This window comes from Macaca thibetana, chromosome 17, assembly GCF_024542745.1.
Source record: "Macaca thibetana thibetana isolate TM-01 chromosome 17, ASM2454274v1, whole genome shotgun sequence".
NCBI lineage: Eukaryota > Metazoa > Chordata > Mammalia > Primates > Cercopithecidae > Macaca > Macaca thibetana.
The window spans coordinates 74,452,135-74,458,490 of record NC_065594.1 but is presented as its reverse complement, the minus strand read 5'-3'; the positions used below and the strand labels follow the sequence as shown (position 1 = coordinate 74,458,490).

Genomic DNA, 6,356 nt, shown 5'->3' with positions numbered 1-6,356 from the left:
CCAAGTCATTTTATCTACTGGGTGGTTCAGTGCCTCTTGCTATGGTGGTTGCTTTCTAGTGAGTGTTAACATGGAATACACAGATCTTCACACTCGCCACCCTCTCCCATAGATAGGCCTATCCATGTTTCTCCAGCCTTTACTTCCTTGTTTCCTGCTCCTCTAGACTTTTTCCTTCTAAGTCCCAAAGTAGCTAGCCAGACTACTGCTCATGACTAAACAGATATTCTCACCACAGGTCACTACCGTACATAGTGCATGAGCAGGTATACTACTCAAAGCTTTTTTCTTGGAAAGGTATTCTTTTTCCATATTCTTTTGAAGGCCACCCCTGCATGGCTTTCAGGCAACCACCCTCCAGTTTTGGCTCGCACGCACATAACAGGCCAATCCATCTGTAAACCAAGATCAGCTTTTCTTCTCCTTTCAGTTGGTTGTATGGGACCCTCTGTATGGCCACAGGTATAAAGAACTAAGGTGGTGACATGGGAGTCTGGCCTACCTGCTCTTACACCTTACTTGTGCTCTCCCGTTCTGCTCATGCTTGATCCCAGATATGCCGTTTCCATCTTCCAGTGGACTGCTGCTGGCTCCACCTGACTCTGAGTGGGTGGGCACATTACTCTGCTGGAACTGCCGTAACAGAATATCAGAGACTGGGTAGCTTCTACAACGGAAATTAATTTTCTCACAGATCTGGAAGCTAGAAGTCCAAGGTCAGGATCAAGGTGTTGGCAGGGTTGGTTTCTTCTGAGGCCTCTCTTGGCTTACAGATGGCCATCATCTGTCCTCACACGATCTTTACTCTGTGACTAAATTTTTTCTTCTTATAAGGACACCAGTCATAATGGATTAGGGTGTGTTTTAAAGATCTCATTTTAACATACCTCTTTAAATACTTTGTTTCCACGTATAGTCACTTTCTGAGGTACCAGGGGTTAGTACTTCAACATAAGAATTTGGGGGAGACACATTTCAGCCCTTAACAGTGGGTCCAAGTGCACTTAGCACATATGGGCAGTTCTAGATGCATGGTCATTTGGGGTCCTGTGGTCAAGCATTCTGGGTCTACCATGGCACAGTAATTTATTTTACAAAGGAATGATTCTCCACTGAGCCTGAAATGGTCTTTCCCAGGTGTAACCATGGGACCTGCACAGTTATTCTCCACTGGGGCTCACCATAAAACCCACACTACATCTGTCTCTACCACTGACACCACCAGCACCATAGGCTTTACCACATCATATAGCCCAAGTGGCAGGAATGCTTGCACCCCAGCTTGGACCTGCTGCAGACCACTTTCCCGCCCCAGACCCCTCAAAGCTGGCAGCCTTTTCTGTCGTTCAGTACATAAGTTGGAGCAGTACCCCTAAGTGTGGAATGTCTTCCCTCCAGAACCCAAAGCCAGGCTCTGTGTTTCCTTCTTTGAGAAAGGGGATATAAGATAAAGCAGTTTGACTTCAACTTGGAGGGAATGTCCTGGCACACCTTGATTGTCTGACTCCTAAAAACGTGACTGAAATCACAAGTCCTTGATCTTCATCAGGTTTTATCTCCCATCTTCTGGCCATCAGGGTGCCAGCCACCTTTGCTCATTCTGCCTGATCAGCATGATGCCATCAATGTGATAGATCAGTGTGACATTCTACAGGATGTTCAGGAGACCTGAGTCTCTTAGGAGAGCAGAACTTACATAGCCCTAAGGTGATACTGCAAATGCTCCCGGTTTCTGATCGTTCATGATTGTGATGGAAAAGAACACATTCAGCAAATCAGTGTCTGGATACTATGTTCCAGAGGCCTTCTAATCCACTTCAGCCAAGAAGATGCCACTTGAGCACAGCGGCTGGTATGTAAGTTTGCCATCGGAACCTGGTATATAAGTTTGGATATTTGTCCCAGCCCAAATCTCATGTTGAATTGTAATCCCTAGTGCTGCAGATGGGGCCTGGTGGGAGGTGTTTGGGTCGTGGAGGAGAACCCCTCATGCTTGACATTGTCTTCGAGATAGTAAGTCCTTGTGAGATCTGGTTGTTTAAAAGTGTGTGACACCTACTCCCACTCCCCACCCCCTACCCCCCACCACTGCCTCTCTCTCTTGCTCCTGCTTTTACTGTGTAATGTGCCTGCTCCCAATTTGCCTTCTGCCATGGGTAAAAGCTCCCTGAGGCCTCCCCAGAAGCCAAGGGATGTCAGCACCATGATTGTACAGCCTGCAGAACTGTGAGCCAATTAAACCTCTTTTCTTGTAAATTAGCCGGTCACAGGTATCTCTTTACAGCAGAGCCGCTCCTTAATTGAGCCGGCCTTGATTGCAGTAATTCACCAGGATCTACTCAGTTCCAGCAGTGGCCAGATTGGTGAATTAAATGGAGCTTTGGTGGGGGCCTCTCTGTATCCTTGAGATCTTCAAGGGTGGCATCATCTTCACCTCCTCCAAGGTGTGATTTTGTGTTTTAAATTGAGATGGCGGGGGTTGGTGGGGAGTCTCACTGTGTTGCCCAGGCTGGTCTCGAACTCCGGGACCCAAGTGGTCCTCCTGCCTCAGCCTTGATTCTAAAGTGTTGGGTCATGGGGGTGAATCCCTCATGGCTTCTTGACACTGTCTTCGTGATAGTTCTCATGTGATCACTGCTCCCAGCTGTGATTTTGGTTTTGATTGACTATCTCAGCCAGGGCAGTGGCCCAGCTGAGGCAGGTTTGTTACGTTTGCTTCAGCCAAGATTAGGGCGCTGGTTGGGAAAATCTAGGACTCTGACACAAGGATGAGATTGTCCGAGTGGATTCCTTTAAAGACCTCTGCAGCTTTTAAACTATTAAATCCTGAGTTTGGTCTTGGGCTTCTTCTGTTCTCCCACCTCATGATAAGGCCCTCACACTTAGTTGTCACTTATTTCTTGTTCTCAGCTTTTCATTACCTGTCTGGAGGGCATCAATACAACTTATTAAAGACCAGCAATTCCACTGCCCTTGTAAGACTTGTTCTCCTGAGCTTTTCAAGTGCCTGGATTATTGCAGTAAGCAGGGCAGGGTGGTCCCCTTCCCAGGAACATTCCCCCGAGTCACCACTATGAAAGTTTTAGCAACTACATCACTACCTTATGCTAGGGATTATTTATGTCCCTGCCTCACCCAGGATGGTATTCTTATGACCAGCCAGGCAGAAAGTGATCCAGTCTAAACCCATCTTATCAACTGTTTTGTTAGACCGCTCTTAGAAGTGACTGTGTCGTTTGGGTCCTCTGGGAAGTAGGGCTGAGGCCAAATTAGAGGTGCTAGCAGTTTATTAATAGGATGGGGAGTTAATGCTTGTGAAAGATACAAAAGAAGAAGAAATCTTCAGGCTGCAGCGTAGATCAGACAGCTATGTTTTAAAGGATATCAGACAGCTGTGAAAAGGAAGGGGTGAGGAAGAGGGTTGGCAGAGTGAGCCTCAGAATCTCTACCAGCTCAACAGGGATCTGCAGAGCAAAATCTGAAAAAAAGTCCCACCTGGGCAGAAATGGCTGGGTTACCTGTTGTGCTCAGCCATTGGCCAGGGGCTACTTAGAAACGGCCAGGTGGATCCTGAAGGCATTGCAAGTGGAAGCTGCTGGCTAACTGCACTCTTGCCAGCTGAATGGCAAGCTTTTTCTTAAAGGGAAATCCAGACGGTAGACCTTGATAATTGCCATTTGTAGGGAAGGATGGGGTCTTGGAGTTTAATTGCTCTCTATACAGACTTTCAGCCAAACCACTTGGTTTTGTTTATTTGTGAGAAAGAGAGTCTCACTTATCACCCAGGCTGGAGGGCAGTGGTGCAATCTTGGCTCACCGCAACCTCCGCCTCCCGGGTTCTCTTGCCTCAGCCTCCCAAGTAGCTGGCACTACAGGCATGTGCCACCACGCCCAGCTAATTTTTTGTATTTTTAGTAGAGATGGGGGTTTCACTGTGTTAGCCAGGATGCTCTCGATCTCTTGACCTCGTGATCCGCCCACCTCCCAAAGTGCTGAGATTACAGGCATGAGCCATCGTGCCTGGCCACACCACTTGCTTTTTATCCAATGCTTTACCCTCCCCTACCTCCCATACCTCCGCCTTCCATTGCCCCGGTTGCTGCTGGGTTCTGTGAGGTCAGCTCACCCAATCTGGAGGTTCCTAGAAGGCTCACTGGAGATGACATTTGACCTGTGACTTATTGAATGGGAGTTAGTGAGGAAACCGAGGATGATTCCAGGCAGAGGGATCATCAGAGTGAAAGCACGAAGTTTTAAATAGTGCTGTGTGTTCAGGGAACAACAGGCCGTCAGTTTTACTCTAGCATAGTCATTCTCAAAATGTGTCTCCATTTCATTAAGGAAATCAAAACTATAATGAGATATCACCTGACACCTATCGGGATGGCTGTTATTTTTTAAAAACACAGTGTCAGTGAAGATGTAGAGGAATTGGGACCCTGGTGCATTGCTGGTGGGAAAGTGAAATGATGCAGCCTCTGGAAAACAATATGGTGGTTCCTCAAAAAGTTAAACATAGAATTGTAATGTGATCCAGCAATTCCATTTCTAGAGATATATCCAAAAGAATTGAAGGCAGAGACTAAGATGCCTGCACACCAATGCTCATGGCAGTAGTATTCACAATAGCCAGAAGGTGGAAACAACACAAATATCCATCAGCAGATAAATGGATAAAACAAAATGGCTTATATAATGGAATATTATTCGGCCTGAAAAAGGAGTGGAATTCCGACACATGCTGCAACATGGATAACCCTTGAAGGCACAAAAGGACAAAAGTGGTATGGTTCCACTTAAATGAGGTTCCTGGAGTAGGCAAATTGATACAGTATCAGAGGTTTACCAGTGGCTTGAGGGAGGAGGGAAGGAGCAGGTATTTTTTAATGTGTACAGAGTTTCTGTTTGGATGAAAAAAGTCCTGAAACCAGATAATGGTGATAGCTGTACAACATTGAGTCTACCTAATGCCCCTGAACTCGACACTTAAAAGTGGTTGAATATGACTTTTACATTATGTATATTTTGCCATAATAATAATTTTTTAAAATGTGGCCCGGGACAGCCAGGATTCACATCACCTGGGAACTTGTTAGAAATACAAATTCCCAGACTTACAGAATCGGAAACCCTGAGAGTGGGGCCCAGTAACTCAGAAGCCCCCTAGTGTTTGAAAGCCACTATTCCATAACGTGAGATGGGGAGGTGAGGCTGGAGAGGAATGTGGTAGCCAGTTCACGGAGGGCCTTGTCTGCCATGGTAAGATGCTTGGACTTTATCCTACCAGCCAAGAGCTAATTCTGGATTTTAAGGAAGAAATTGACATGGTTAGATTTGTAGGATTTATCTTTTTCCTAGTTTCAAAAATAATGTGCTTATTACAGAAAACTTGGAAAACTAATCAGTAAAAGAAAATCACCCATAATCTAACACTGGAAGATAATTCCTGTTAATATTTTGATGTATGTCATTTAATTTTTTGTGCATATATACATACATTTTAAAAACCAAGTAGAGGATCATAATGGACATACTGTTGTGGAGCCTGTTTTTTTTTTTCATGCAGCAGTATATCATGAACGTTTTTACATATTATGAGATCTTTTGCCATTTTTATTGACTGCAGAATTACGTTTTGGATAGCTTTTTCTGGCAATAGCATGGAAGATGAATTTAAGGAAGACAGGAATGAGTTCCTGCAGGGATTGAAGTTATGAAGCTGTTGCTGTAAATCAGGCTGGCGATGATAAGGCCTAAAGCACAGCACCATAAACAGGCAAGTCTGGGACAGACATGAGAACGTTTTAGATTTAAAAACTTACTGATTGATGATACATTGGAGGTGCTGTTTTTTGACGTGAGTGGTATTTTAAGGTTTTCAGTGTTGAACTGGAAAGAGTGGAGAATGGTGGATTACAGTTAGGAGACATTGAGCTTGGGGAGATGTTGAGCTTTAAGGGCCTGTGGAACATGTTAAGTGGAGATACCTGCTGAACAGTCAAGTATGAGAATCTGAAGCTCAGATTGGTGGTCAGGGCTCAAGATCTAGAGACACATGTTTGGGAGTTAAGTGACTATTAACATCTGAAAGCGGATTAAATCCCCCAAAGGAAAGTATACAGAATGACAGGGTTGATGGTGGGTGGAATGATTTACACACAAGCCATAAGAAACACTAATATGTAAGTTGCAGGCAAGCAGCCCAAGAAAATTAGGAAGGAATGGTTAAAAAACAAAATTACAGGCCGAGAGCGGTGGCTCACGCCTGTAATTCTGGCACTTTGGAAGGCTGAGGTGGGCGGATCACCTGAGGTAGGGAGTTCGAGACCAGCATGACCAACATGGAGAAACCCTGT

At 45.2% G+C, this 6,356-nt stretch overlaps 1 protein-coding gene across 1 annotated transcript in view; it reads right to left on the bottom strand.

Moving 5' to 3' along the window:
* The window catches only part of CLDN10 (claudin 10), a 1,179,064-nt gene that overhangs the window by 1,006,968 nt on the left and 165,740 nt on the right, over positions 1–6,356 (bottom strand). The window lies entirely within an intron of this gene.